General features: G+C 45.5%; 1 protein-coding gene across 4 annotated transcripts in view; it reads right to left on the reverse strand.

The window, feature by feature from the left end:
• kdm6ba (lysine (K)-specific demethylase 6B, a) overlaps positions 1-14,159 on the reverse strand; it is a 109,484-nt gene extending 95,325 nt beyond the window's left edge. For all 4 annotated transcript variants that reach the window (XM_062515706.1, XM_062515705.1, XM_062515704.1 and 1 more), the window contains exons 1-3: positions 13,478-14,159; positions 5,759-5,915; positions 4,822-4,908 (exon numbers count right to left, since the gene is read on the reverse strand). The gene's annotated coding sequence lies outside the window, so the exon portion shown is untranslated. The remainder of the gene's footprint in view (positions 1-4,821; positions 4,909-5,758; positions 5,916-13,477) is intronic.
• Positions 14,160-15,000: the final 841 nt, after the last annotated feature.

A 15,000-nucleotide genomic window follows, 5' to 3' on the forward strand; every position in this document is an offset into this window, starting at 1 on the left:
TTCCTCACCACAGCACATCACTGGCTTGGCATCCCGTAGGTCTGCAGTCAGGATATTCCAACCGGAAACAATGTAACTGATTTAATCACTACATTCATCAATTGCTAAATATAAACAAAATATAAACAAAATAAACAAAAACAAATATAAACAAAAAAAAAACATCTCATTTTGCCAACACGTGACGTGACACGTTCCATGCTTAAATAACTTGTGATCCAACACTATCTAGCAAGTAACAAGTGCAGAACCAAACACAGGATTTGGGTATGGCAACAATGAAATCTAACTGTAATCTAGCAAACTATTCTACAGTGGCCTTTCTATGATATCCGGTTTTGCCTTAATAGCACATTCCAAAATAGCCTTTTATGGGGACCTATTCATCCCCACATCCTCTTCTTCGTATTTGTTCCGTCCCGATCCCCTCTACCTCTCCTCACTCTCTTTCTTTATTCTCTTCATCCCAATTCCATGTCTCTATCTCTCTCTCTCTCTCTCTCTCTCTCTCTCTCTCTTCTCTCCTTCACTCTCCTCATCTATGCTCCTTATGTAGCCCAGGTAACATGCTGGAGAGACCTTCGCCCAGTCTGGATAGCTATTATGCTATCTGTGTGTGTGTGTGTGTGTGTGTGTTAGTGTGAGCGGTGTGTGTTTATCTGTTGGTCAGTGTGTGTGTGGATGTGGATGTGTGTGTGTGTGTGTGTGTGTGTGTGTGTGTGTGTGTGTGTGTGTGTGTGTGTGTGCGGCGTGTGTTTGTTTGTTGGTCAGTGTGTGCGTGTGTGTGCGTGTGCGCGCGCGCGTGTGTGTGTGTGAAGGTGACTCTGGACAGACAGTGTGTAGTCTGGGGGCTGATAGCGGGTGATTGACGAGGCTGTTGCGGTGACAGATCACCCAGCCAGCAGACCCACACTTTACTGCCTCAGGCCAGACACACAGCATTTACCAGACACACACACACACACACACACACACACACACACATCTATATAAAGAGACATAAACACTGCCAGTCACTGACATTCAGAAACACAAATACATATCGCTGCCAGTCACACACGCACACACACAAACACACACATACAAACAAACTCTGACATGCACATACATACAAACAAACAGCATTGAACTTTCAAAGACACCCAACCACTCCGAGACAGAAGACAGACAGACAGACAGACAGACACACACACACACACACACACACACACACACACACACACTCAAGACTGAAGCACAAGCACTCATCCACCCTAGTCTTGTTTCTCCTGCCTCTCTTCATCCCTCCTCCCGTGTCTCTCTCTATCCCTCGTTCCTGGGCGGGTGGAGGAGAGGAAGTGGTGAGTGGTGGTGGAGAGAGCAGGAGGCTCAGAGGACACAGGACGAGCTCTTATCACCCACTCCTCTAGATATACGAGCTGTCTGGAGGGGTTCTCTCACACACACACACACACACACACACACACACACACACACACACACACACACACACACACACACTGGAGCAGCCTCGGGGATACAGGAGGTTTTGTGCTGAAGAGATCTTTAAACAAAACTTGTTAGAACAGTTAGAAATAGAGTAGAACACTCACAAATCGGCTGTGTTTGTGTGTGTGTGTGTGTGTGTGTGTGTGTGTGTGTATGTGTGTGTACTTTGTTGCAGGACAGTTTAATAGCACCAGAGCTTCCCTTTTCTTTCCTCTCTCTCTCTGTATATGCTTTCTTCTCTCTCTCTCCACCCCATCTCTCTCTCTCTCTCTCTCTCTCCCCACCCCATCTCTCTCTCTCTCTCTCTCTCTCTCTCTCTCCCTCCATCTCTCTCTCCCCCCCTCCCTCCCTCCCTCCATCTCTCTCTCTGGATGTGGAGGTCACTGTTGATCTGTATCAGTGCTGGAACAATGGCCACCGGATGAAGCCCACAGACACCACACCACACAACCACCCATCACACTCTGAGGCCCAGCGGAAGCATTGGACACTGGGGTTGGGGTGTGTGTGTGTGTGTGTGTGTGAGAGAGAGAGAGAAAGAGACAGAGTGAGAGGGAGAAGGGCTCTACACTGAAGTAGCACTGCATATCCAGGGCACACACACACACACACACACACACACACACACACACACACTATCTCTCCTACTTTCCTCTTGCATGTTTGTGGCAAGCTCTCTCTCTCCCTCTATCTTCATTCTCTTTCTCTCTCTCTCTTCACTCTTTCTCTCCTCTCTCTCTTCCTCTCATATTCTCTCTCTCCGCCCTCACTCTAGTAATCTGGCCTGTGTCCAAACCCACACTACATAAAGTGCACACACACACACACACACACACACACTCTCTCACACACTCTCTCTCACACACACACACACACACACACTACATAAAGCACCTTTGTGTGACATGATGTCATCCACCCCACATACCCTATATGGAAACAGAGCGCCTGTGAGAAAGAGAGAGAGAGAGAGAAAGGGAGAGAGGGAGGGATAGATACTGTAGAACGAGAGGTGGAGAAAAGAGGCAGAAAGGGAATTCAGGAGAGAGAGAGAGAGAGAGCAAGAGAGACAGAGTTAGCAAGTGAGAAAGAAAGAAAGAAAGAAAGAAAGAAGGAAAGAAAGAAGTGACAGATATTGAACACAATGAAGAAAGAATGAAGGAAATGTTCGTCATGAAATCCAACAAGACGTGAGGACTGGGAGAGGTGTGTTAGGAGAGAGGGGTTAGGAGCCTCACAGCCTTTTAGTGATGTTAGTGGGTTAGCCTCACAGCCTTTTAAAAGATGCATTTTAAAGACGGGCTACAAGTACATGGACATGCACATCAACTTGTCAGGTGGGAGACAAAAGACCGTTTTTAACAAACTTTTCGAGGAGCTCGGAGAGAGCGTACAGAGCCACTGAGTGCAGCCCCTCTCTTCTCTTCTCTTCTGCAGCATAGCACAGCCACCGGCAGTCTGACACACACACACACACGCACATGCACGCAGGCGCGCACACACACACACACGCACAGGCACGCAGGCACGCGCACACACACACACACACACACACGCACAGGCACGCAGGCGCGCGCACACACACACACATACACACACGCACAGGCACGCAGGCGCACACACACACACACACATACGCAGACACACATACACTCGCATGCGTGCACGTGCGTGCATGCACACACACACACACACACACACACACTCTGCCCAGAGGAGATAGCGGTCGGCTCCATGGTCGAGGCCACTCACAGCACACCACAACAGAGTGGGCCAGACTCATCCAATCACACGCAGGCAGGAAGTATCTGACCAATCATTTGCACTCAGGAAGCAGCGGGCAGTAAATGCTTCTGTGGGGCCTCATTATTACCCATCATCACCGCATTTAAGCCAGGAAGGGGCTCTTTCACAAGCACAGGCATAACAGAACACACACACACACACACACATATATATATATTGATCCATGTAGACACAAGCGCAAACAAATGTTGAACTTAAATCTTTCCACACACACACACAGACAGACAGACATTAACCAGCCGTGCCAGACACAAGCAACAATACCCACTGCTGCACACACACACACACTGAATGGATCATTGAAGCCCATCTAGACGAGACCTCCTCATCTGTTTATTTTCTAATCTCCTCTGAAACCCCACATTATCCACAGCAGCAGCCTCTGCACAGACTCTCCACACACACACACACACACACACACACACACACACACACACACACACACACACACACACACACACACACACACACACACACACACACACACACACACACACACACACACACACACACACACACACACACACACACTTTTAAACATACAGCCAGACCCGTGTAGCTGTGCAACAAATGCCACATGTCCAGCACCAAACACGATGCCTAAAACAAGAAGCTCGTAGTCCTGGCGTGTCAGCAGTGTCTACGGGCGTCACACATCTCGTCCATCAGCCATCTCTCTGCAGCCCTTTGTCCAGACACATGACCGATGAGACACCTTTAAAACCCTCCTGTTGTAAGAGAGCCCAGCAATGGCAAACACCACTGATTTGTGCTTTTTGACCCCCCTTGGTTGCCGTCCGGGGGCTGGGGACAGGGACAGCAGCACAGCAGCACGTGAGTATTTTTCCGCCCCCAACACACACACACACACACACACACACACACACTGCTTGTAAAGTGTAAATATTTAGCCTGCTGTGAGCGAAGCCTTGGTCACTCAGAGGAGCACAGTGACCTGGCAGGTATGCAGCAATAGAGCCGGCTCCAAAACGCACAACACACACACACAACACACACACACATACATACATACACACACTCACAGGTGCACAGAGACCAGGACTCTCCTGTAGGTTTGCAGCACTAGAGCGGGCTCCAACACACACACACCCACACACACACACACGCGCTCAGAGGAGCACAGAGACCAGGACTCTCCTGTAGGTTTGCAGCACTAGAACAGGCTCCAACACACACACACACACACACACAGGTGAGCTGGCAGGTATGCACACTAGAGCCGGCTCCAACACCAGGACTCTCGTGCCCCACAACCCCTTCCCTGCTCAGCGGCCAGAGCGGTAGGCACCATCTATTGCTTGACTGCTATTAACGATTAACATGCATGAGAACATGCTTATATTAACTTCGTATAAGTATATTTATATTAATTGATAAGATTTCATATTACATCATGTCTAATGATCTTATATCATTATTTCTCCTCAGATTTTCAAGGGGTGGTTGAGGGAGACTTGGTGGTGGTGGCGGTGGTGGAGGAGGTGAGAGGGGCGGATATCAGCTTACCTGCCCAGCGTGGTGGCCTCCGCCTGGGGAGGAGCAGAGAGCTGCCGGGGGGAGAGGTGGAGGAACAGGCACAGGGCACAGGGACGTCTGGAGGTCCCAGAGGAGAGAGGGAGGGAGGGAGAGAGAGAGAGAGAGAGAGAGAGAGAGAGAGAGAGAGAGAGAGAGAGAGAGAGGGAGGAAAGGAGGGCAGAAACTGTAAGGAAACGTGATTCATTGTGCAGAGACAATAAATTGCAGTTACCGTCTAACCAGAAGTGCACAAAAAGCAGAAAAGTACATGAACACATGTGGATACACATAGATGGGTACAATGTGCTATTCCAATACTTTGACGTAGGAGCATCTTATGCTAATATGCTTAGATAGTGACATTAGCCTCTTCTCAACGTCTCTCCTCGATCCTCTGTCCTCCAGGCTCGTTCCCACTGATCTATAAAGAACGCTGGATAGACTATCCCATTGTTGCTGCACCCATCATTCTTTATCTAGATCAGTGGGAACGAGCCAGAGAACCAAGGACTGAGGAGAAACATTGACAAGGGGTCATCCCTATGTTCCCCGGGTCCTATGTTCCCTAGTTTTTCCAAAAAAGGGTCCTATGTTCCCCGGTCACAATACATACCAGGGAACATAGGACCCTTTTTTTGAAAAAGCGGGGAACATAGAACCCTTTTCAAAATGTAAGCAAAAAAGGGTTCTATGTTCCCTGGTCCCATACAAAGCGGGGAACATAGGACCCGGGGAACATAGGACCCAGGGAACATAGGTACGCTTCTGATGACATAAGGTAAGAGCCTGATGACATTGGTGGCAAAGCCCTGACAAAGACATCATCTGTTGTGTCACTGCAGCGCAGGGGACAGCACTCTGGTCCTTTTCATGGTGTGGGGGGAGTGACCTTGAATGAGTTGTGTGGCACACAGCAGTCCAGACTTACCCCATGGTAAAAAGCCAATTGGCCATTGGGTCTGCCACTCAGAGGCAAACTCTGTCATGATTGGCTGTGGTGATCCTCAGACAAACTCCCTGACCCTCGCCGGCGGTGTTGGGACTGCCCAGCTCGTTCATCAGCATTCAGGCTCGCTCGCACGTCCCTACAAAAGCACAACAAGGAGCCAGGGTGAGCAAATCAGTGTGTGTGTGTGTGTGTGTGTGTGTGTGTGTGTGTGTGTGTGTGTGTGTGTGTGTGTGTGTGTGTGTGTGTGTGTGTGTGTGCGTGTGGCGTCTCCCGAACAACCTTAGAGACGATTGCACCCTGAGGGCTGTTTACACGTGCAGCAAGGAATTTGCTCTGATAGACTAGTTCTTTCTTGCAGCTTATATACAGGCGAACATGGTCGCCTATACAGACAGACACACGATGAGCAGAGAGCGCCCCCCTAAGGCAAATAGATAGAAGTGATACACATTTGGCTAAATTCAGCATAATCTTCCAACACGCTAATCACAACACTCAAGCACTCAAGCTTGGCAGGACAATAACAGGAGAAAATGCAGGGAAACGGCTCTTAAACTTTGGATGATAAAGCACAATCAGTGCCTGCTTCATACCTTCTCACTGGAACAACATGCCTTAAGCTTGCGCAACATGCCAGGGTTGTACAGTATGTCTACTTGCTGTTGTTCACAGCACTGGTGCGTCAGAGGTTGACAGCTTGGAAGCACAATCCACAACATCTCTAGCATAGACCTCTGAAGTTCACCTACAAAAAGGATCCAAAGCTGCCATCTTTGCCCATATAAGGAGATCCAGGAGTTAATTGAAGCTAACTGCCTATGGCAAGTTGCATGGTAAGTTAGCTCTGGGGTAGCAAAGATCAAAGTGTGCCGTCTTCACCTACCGATCACAGTATCCACTAGACGGCAGTGGACAAAACTGTAGTGAAAAACGTCTGCATTTCCAATGTCATCATCCCCGCCAGAGTTTAACAGGTGCGATAATTGAAAATCCCCATGTTATTTTCCCATAGAAAAAATCTCAAGATACCGGATCTCCTTATTTGGGCAAAGATGGTGGCTTTTTTGTAGGCAACCTTCAGAGGTCTATTGGTGTGTCCACAAACACCTCACATGTAGGCTACACTCACTGAAAACATGGTGAGAGTGGTATAGGTGTGTGTGTGGGTGCAGCTGTGTGTATATGCATGCATGAACATAGAGATAACTGTATACTCAATACTCATGCATGGTGTGAGTGGGGGCGGGCGTGTGAGGAGGAAGGTGGTGTGATGTGGACATAGAGCACTTGTTCATAAAAAAAAAAAAAAAAATGTTCATGAGATTCATTGAAACTTTTAACACACATTTGTAAGTTAACGCTTCTGCGATCGATTGAAAAATAAAAAGATGTAAAACAACAGAAAACATTGTAGATATGGAGTTACTGGTGCTGAGTAAATAATCCGCTGTGTTTTTGTAGCACGTGTTACAAATACAACCCTGCACAGCCCTGTATGCTCTTACTGGAGCAATACGTTAGCATCAACAATGCCATGTAAAGGCTTAAAGGGATAGTTCGGATTATAAGACACGAAGTTGTATGGGTTCCCTGTCAGCAACGTAGTGCATCAGCACTGACTTACCCCCGACAGCGTCCTGTGAGCCGAGATCCAGCCGGTTTTAGATCGTTTTTGATGCTGAAGAAAGTAGTCCGGCAAGTTTCTGGGGTCACGAAAGTAAAGTGTTTTTCTTCTCAAAACCATATGCGTTCAACAGAGTGATATATTTGCATCACAAAAACGTTGTCCAGGAAAAATTCAAACCTCGTTATCACTTAATTATTTTTCGCGATTCCTATCACTGCGCGCTACTGACAGCTGGACAACGTTTTTGTGGTGCAAATATATCACTCTGTTGAACGCATATGGTTTTGAGAAGAAAAACACTTTACTTTCGTGACCCCAGAAACTTGCTGAAGAAAATAGTCCGGCATCAAAAACGATCAAAAACCGGCTGGATCTCGGCTCACAGGACGCTGTCAGGGGTAAGTCAGTGCTGATGCACTACGTTGCTGACAGGGAACCCATACAACTTCGTGTCTTAAAATCCGAACTATCCCTTTAAAGCAACACTATGCAACAATTTAGAGCGAACAGTCAAAGGCATGAAAAACCTTACAAACACCGACCCAGAGCCTTCTTGGTGAGCTAATATGCTAATTGGTGCCCTCAGCTAAGTATCAGCTAAGTCAGCTAAATATCGATGTTTCGTGTCATTTTTTTGTTGAGTGTTCTAGTCCAGGATACAGAACTACAACGTTCATGTCCTGGATGGTTGGTGGGGATAGTACAGGTGTCTATTTATCCTTCACCTGACCACGGATTTGAGGATGACAATAACAACACTAGTTGCTCAGAAAAAAAGGCATTACCTCAGAAGTATCAAATTGTTACATAGTGCTGCATTGACACTAAAACACAAATATGATGATGTCACATCACAAACATAGTTAACAAGAAAAACATAAATTATATTTATCTCAGAGTCTCAAATGTGATCAGCTTAATGCTCCATCACGTCAAGGCCTACACCTACAAGGCCTATTGTACACCTATGACCCCCTTTAAAGTTAAGGCCTTGATGATCCCACAAACCACAATCTTCTCAAGGCTACAATATTTAAAATAACACAATATAGGGCTTTTTAAAAAAAATCTATTTGCAATGCACATGTTATCTACTTAGTGTTAAGGTGTGCCCAATTTGTCTAACCGAAAAAAAGGGGGCATGCTCTTGGCATTAAAATGAATCTAAAAAGCTGTTATTTTAAGTAGAATAACGACAACATGTTGAGGAAAAAAAATCTGAGCTACCCCTCGGGGGTGTGAACATGGGAGCTCATGAACATGCCCTCTGACCATAATGCTGTACTGTAGCTGCCTTGTGACTTCAGCTGTTGGCTCCAGCAATGCCAGCTGGGTAAAACCGACTGTTCTCAGTTGTTTTGTACCCACAGTACTCGGGACCTCATGAAATAGAGAATTGTGTGAATAATCGGTGGATTTCTCCTTTAAAGCAGCACTATGTAGTACACAGGCTTGTGACAGAAAACAGCATCTCTGACACTGACACCCCGTGCCCAGCCAGCATTCCCAGTAGCCTACTGTACTACATGATGTGACCTTGTTGTATTGTGCAGCAGGAACATGACTTTTGTTTTGGCAGATTTCACACTGGCCACCCCTTAGCACTAAAGCACTTGAGCAACTACGTAGGCTTAAAGGGTATAAAGGGAAAAGCACCTCCTCTCCCCAAATGTTGGTAGCTTGTTGCCACCTAGTGGAGAGCACATCTCCAAGCTTAACACCCGACGAAGGTCTGAAGCAACAAATGCACTCTTGCTTACAATAAAAGCAGTCTACAATTACAAGCAACCCAAACAAAGTGTGGGAGTCTTTCTAGGTCCACTGACAGCGAGAAAAAAAAAAAAAAACAGATCTGTAAAAAACAACATCAAAACTGAAACTGCATTTTTTTGCCATCACTGGTCTCAACAGCCAAGCCCAACGGATGGGCTAAGCTGGATTTGCAGGTTGTTCAGGGTTTACAAGTCCACCAACATTACCGAGGATAGATTTGAATTAATTCTTAAGTTGATATGCACTTTGTGATTGCTGTCATTTAGATTCATGTTGTGTATGTCTCCCTTTGCTTAAATTCAATAAAAATTGGTTTGCAAAAATAAGCAAGTACTATAGGCATAACCCATAGACAAAACAAGTTTATTTTCACTCAAAACATTCAATTTCATTCTAAAGTTTATTTTCACTCAAAGCTCAGACAACATGTCCAATTATCTAAAACAACCTCAATAACACACTGTTTTGCCTTTCAATTGTGGGTCATTCTGTGCCTTATCAGACAGGTTGTTACTGAACCATCTCAGATTTTGTTCAAAACATTATATCTCTACATTGTGACTGGATATCAAAACTGAGGCCTGTAAAATATTTATGTTCAAACATTTTCATTTTATTTTCAGCCCCTGCAATTACTTCAATTTCAGTCTTTAAAATAAATAAATAAACCTGGGAGGCAATGTTCGGGCAGTCATATGATGGAAACTGGTTTTCATAGGCAGCCCATATTTTGTAGGGAGGAATATCAATGTTCTCAGTTTGCAATGAACTGATAAAAGTTTATGGCATGCAGCTCATTCATTCTCTACAAGGCCTTAGATTTTAAATATATATATAAAAATGGTGGCATTCATATATGTACAGTATATATATATACATATACATACAGTATACAGTATACAAGGAAAGCAATCACACCTCGTTTTATCCTCAATATATTCATGGGAATTTGTTGAGAACCTTAAATAATGGCTGAACATTAATGAAGTATTACAGACAATATGGCTTGATGCCATTGAGAACATGTTTGTCTTCCAAAGCCTTCATGTGGCCTCCATGATGACACGAGACTTCATGAAAAATCAAAGGTGAAAAAAAAAAAAACATTGGAATGAAAAAAAAAAAATATATATACAGGAGTAAGTTTTGGGACCTAAACATAATGCAGACAAACGCTGAGCAAAACCTGAGAGCGTGCAGCCACCATTTTCCTGGATTCTGTGTGATTTGACACGGAATAACCCCGGATGTTTCAGTTTATGTGTATATTCACAGAAGACTCTTTATCTCCTCTCTCTCTCTCTTTCTCTCTTCCTCTGTCTGTAACTCACTCTCACTCAGTTGAGTGAAGTTTAAGATTAAATGACATAAAACACCCATATCAATTGATGCACATCACTGGCCGTTCCCCACCCACCAGGACCACGCCAGCCAATAGGCTTGAGAGAAGGGTCCATTGTTACCATGGGGACGTCACAAGGGCATTCGCTTTTGCACTGTCAGAGCTTTTGTATCGTTGGCCTTGGGCCTTACACTTTCTGGGAACTTTCAGACATTCCTTTTGGTTCATTCATTGTAACACAGTATCAATCAGTATCATACTCAATATACCCAAACCTTTTTACAGTAATTGTATAATAATTGTAGTTATTATACAAACGTGTAATTTTTATCTGTGAAGTTAGACTTGACCTTTGACCCCTGTAGCGTAGCACTTCTCACTACCTCTGACGTCCGTCTCTTCTTTCTACCCCCTCCTCCCTCCATCTCTCCCTCTTCTTCACTCTCATGCCATCTTTCACTCATCCTCACTCTCACACCATCTCACTCTTTCTCTCTCTAACCATCTCTCTTCCCTTTCTCACTCTCATGCCATATCTCACTCTTATGCCATCTCTCTCACGCCATCTCTCACTCTTCCTCACTCTCACACCATCTCACTCTCTCTCACACCATCTCTCTCTCTCTCTCTCACCATCTCACTCTCTCTCTCTTTCTCTCTCACACCACCTCTCACTCTCTCTCTCTCACACTCACACTATCTATCACTCCTCTTCTATCAATCTATTCCAGGATGTTTTACTGGAATTAAGCTACCGTTACACACAGTAAAGGTTTAATTGCCATTCTATCTATCATTCTACTGTGTGTGTGTGTGTGTGTGTGTGTGTGTGTGTGTGATTAGCATCAAGGACCACAGCTTCTGTTTCCTCCCAAATCTGTGGCATAACCATCATTTGGGGAGGTCTTGTTCAAACACACTCTCCGCCATTTCGATGCATTTTCATTAGTCATTTTATTTTAATTATTATTATTTTGTTTTCCAAGTAATTTCAGCTGTTTTCAAAAATGGATTTATAGCGTTTTGGAAAAGAGCTCTTCATTTATATACAGCACCTTCACACTAACGTCCATGTAGGCTACAATAATATTTACTACATAACTATGCCCTCTTGTGTGTGTTTGCATAGCCTATTTCCCTCAGATACACACTGGAGAGAGAGAGGAATATTTGGGATTGGGAATGAAGTCCTGTATCTCTTGGGCTTTACGTTATTGCAGACACATGATCACAGCATGTCTGTTTTGTCTTCGCTTCACACCACAGCAATTTCCCGCATGTAAGCCGCATTGTGTATAAGCCACAGGACAGTGTTTTATGCAAGTTAAAAAACACAAAACCATATTAACTGCCCCCCTGTATAAGCCGTGGCTAATAGTCGGAAATTACGGTACTACACAAACACAACAGGTATATGTAGCCTTAATGTTCTCTATGCAGAGTATAGGAGAGGCTATTTCCCCAACACAAAATACATTACCAAAACACGTCACGTCCATTTGTCAGAAGAGTTTATCACACCAAAACAGTTTAACTGTCACAGCAGGTCAACACAAGCATTTAAATGTAGACATCATTAAACACAGTGCAGAGGAGTATGTATATCACAACTGCGTGCAAGCACAACCAAGGACTGATTGTTTTCTAGTGAAAGGATTGAATTGTACTGTGTGGGAGGAGATGATCCTTTCAGGTATAATTGTCTCTAAGTTTACTTTGTGTGTATGTGTGTGTGTGTGTGTGTGTGTGTGTGTGTGGAGGGGGGTGTCCGTGTCTGTATCCAAGAGAGATGTGAAGACCAAGGTCTCATGTCTCTCACTTGGCAGTCGATGATCCGCCACTCGTGATCACTGAGCTCAAACTGCTGCAAAGATTGATCAAAGTGACTTGTACTGACATTCACTGTAAAAAAAAAAGAAAAAAGAAAAATAGCCTACAATTCCTCTGATATGACCCTGTCCTTACACAATCAAATAGCAATTATGTCTATAGCATTAGTATTATAAAATGCACAGAATGGATGGTTCCTAATGGTGCATGTCCAAAGAATCACTTCATCCAATTTCATTATTTTACAATGCTTGCACTGGGGAGCTGACTAAAATCAATTGGTGGTGCTGGGGCGCCCTCTTGCGTTCGACACGGGTCATTACGCCTACTACGCAAGGGGGCGGTGACAGTGAGGAAAGCGAGAGGGGTGGAGGACGAAGAAAAAACAACAGAAAAAATTCAAACGTTCTTCCTGGAAATTCTATGAACCGCCACAACTTCACCACATGACATTTCAGAAAGAAAATGCGACACTCCTTCTCTACTACTAGTAGGCCCAGACTTCATTCAGTGGCCACTGTTACATCACAAATAATTATTTAAATACACGCCAGGTTTACACCCCACATCTTAGGTCGTAGTACAGAACGAAAGCTTTTACAGATGACGGATTTATTAGATGTACTCTAATTGCCGGAGGCGTCATTTAGTTAGCGAGAGCGCGTGGGCTTCTGCCATTAGTAACGGCAACGCATCAGCTCCCCCAACTCCTACTCATTTCCCGTAAACCGAGAGTAACTGTATGAGCTCATCAGTTTCCTCAGAAGCTGCTGGGGAGGCCAAGTTTCTACAAATTAAACACTCACACGACACACGCACGCCAACTGATGTATCCTTCTCCAAACCTCTGGCGCTGAGAAAGCTAAGTTGAAATGAATGGCGAAAAGATGTTGCGCTTACATTTCGATAAGGGACGCAAGATTCACAATAGCAATTAATTAAGGCGATTAACTACGCAAAAAAATGACATTAATCAATGCGCGCACCAGAATGGATCGGGTTGAGAAGATCCACCAGAACGTTCCAGATCATGTGGAAGCGATCGCATCCAGGGGCGTAAAGTACCTGTTATTGATGTGTTGGGTGCAGATGCAAAAGTGTAAAAAGTCCCTTGCCGCCCGCTTACCTGCTGCCAAAACCAGAGAGTGGCTGGGAGGTGCCGTGTCCCTTTTCCACAGTGGTAAATTGTACAGTGTTGCATCCCCAAAAGACGATTATGTCACGTACTCCCCTCTTCCCACCCGAATGGACGCCTGGAGAGTCACGCAGCACGAGCATGGTCATGTTTGAAGGTTTAATTATGCATTCCAAATCGATACGCATGTTCCTAATGACGGCGTGAGGATGCACTTCTCACACGCACAGATACGTTATGAAACCGAAGCAAAGATGCGGCCGTCACCGTGGCTTGTTTCAGCTATCTCTTCTCCAAACGTTTGCCATGTAGGTCAAACATGATCACAAAAAAACTGCCACACAATGTTTGTCAAAACGGAGGACAGCGATGTATGGCGCGGAAATCCGCGCAAGCTGGACGAACGCGTTCGCATGTCCAGGAGCCATGAGGCGGCGTGTGGCTGAGGTCTGCAGCCGCTGGCCAACGCAGGCAGAGCCGCGGAGAGAGGATTTGAAATTGCGCAGTTTTAATTCCATTGCAACGCAGACACTCCGTTTCTCTTCTTCTTGTCGTTTCCCTTCTCCGATGTTTCGGTCGCTATCCTTTCCTCCTCCCTCTCCTTCTCCCTCTCTCACTTTTACTCTGGAAGTCTCTTCCCTCCCTCATGCAGGTTATTTTCGGTGGACGAGTCTTGGACTGAAGGGCCCCGCCTCCACACTTCTCGGGAAAGCACGGGAGGCTGTGACTTCCCAAAAAATCCCACCATTTCTTCATTCTTTCCGGGAAACAGTCAGGAATATCGCACGGCGACTTCCTCAAACACAGCAAAATCCTTGGAAACAAGGGAGTCATCCACTTGTTACAAACGTGTCTTGTGAGCGAAACATTGTTTTTTTTTTCTGCAAGAACCCACTTAAAGCCGTGTCGATCCCCACATGGAATTAGCGTGTTGGAGTGTTCCACTCAAGACTGGCATCTGAGAATTGCGTCTTGCCATGGAATGCGAGGTGACATTTTATATCCTTTAACTGAAAACACAGGCGGTCGAGCAGTCCTTGAGAGAAACACATTCTCAAGCAGAGAGGTCAGTGAAAGTATACTTAAGTGTACTACTACACGTACAAGCCCACTTACAGTCCGATGGGAGGTTTCAGGTGGGGGACCTTGGGCAAATTAATGAAACACCCAGAGGAATTTGTCCCCATTAAAATCTAAGATGAGACAGGCGACTAGACCACCCACCCACCCCCCATACCCACCCGTCCAAACACACTCACCATTTTTTAAATCTTGAGGGCTGGGTTGATTACAATGGGACCTTGGGAGGCCTATTTGAATTTGAATTCGACGTGTTGCTATGAGCACCACAACAAGCAGTTAGCGGTCCACACAGACCGGCGGCGGAGCTCCTCTCGGCCTCCGCATAAAGAGACCCTTACTGTCTGAGGAAGTCTCTTTCTCTCCATCGCTCCCTCGCTCGCTCTCTCATTCAGGCCGGAGCGAAGGAACGGCTGAATGCGGTTGTGACCCCG

This window comes from Sardina pilchardus, chromosome 16 (genome assembly GCF_963854185.1).
Source record: "Sardina pilchardus chromosome 16, fSarPil1.1, whole genome shotgun sequence".
Lineage (NCBI taxonomy): Eukaryota > Metazoa > Chordata > Actinopteri > Clupeiformes > Clupeidae > Sardina > Sardina pilchardus.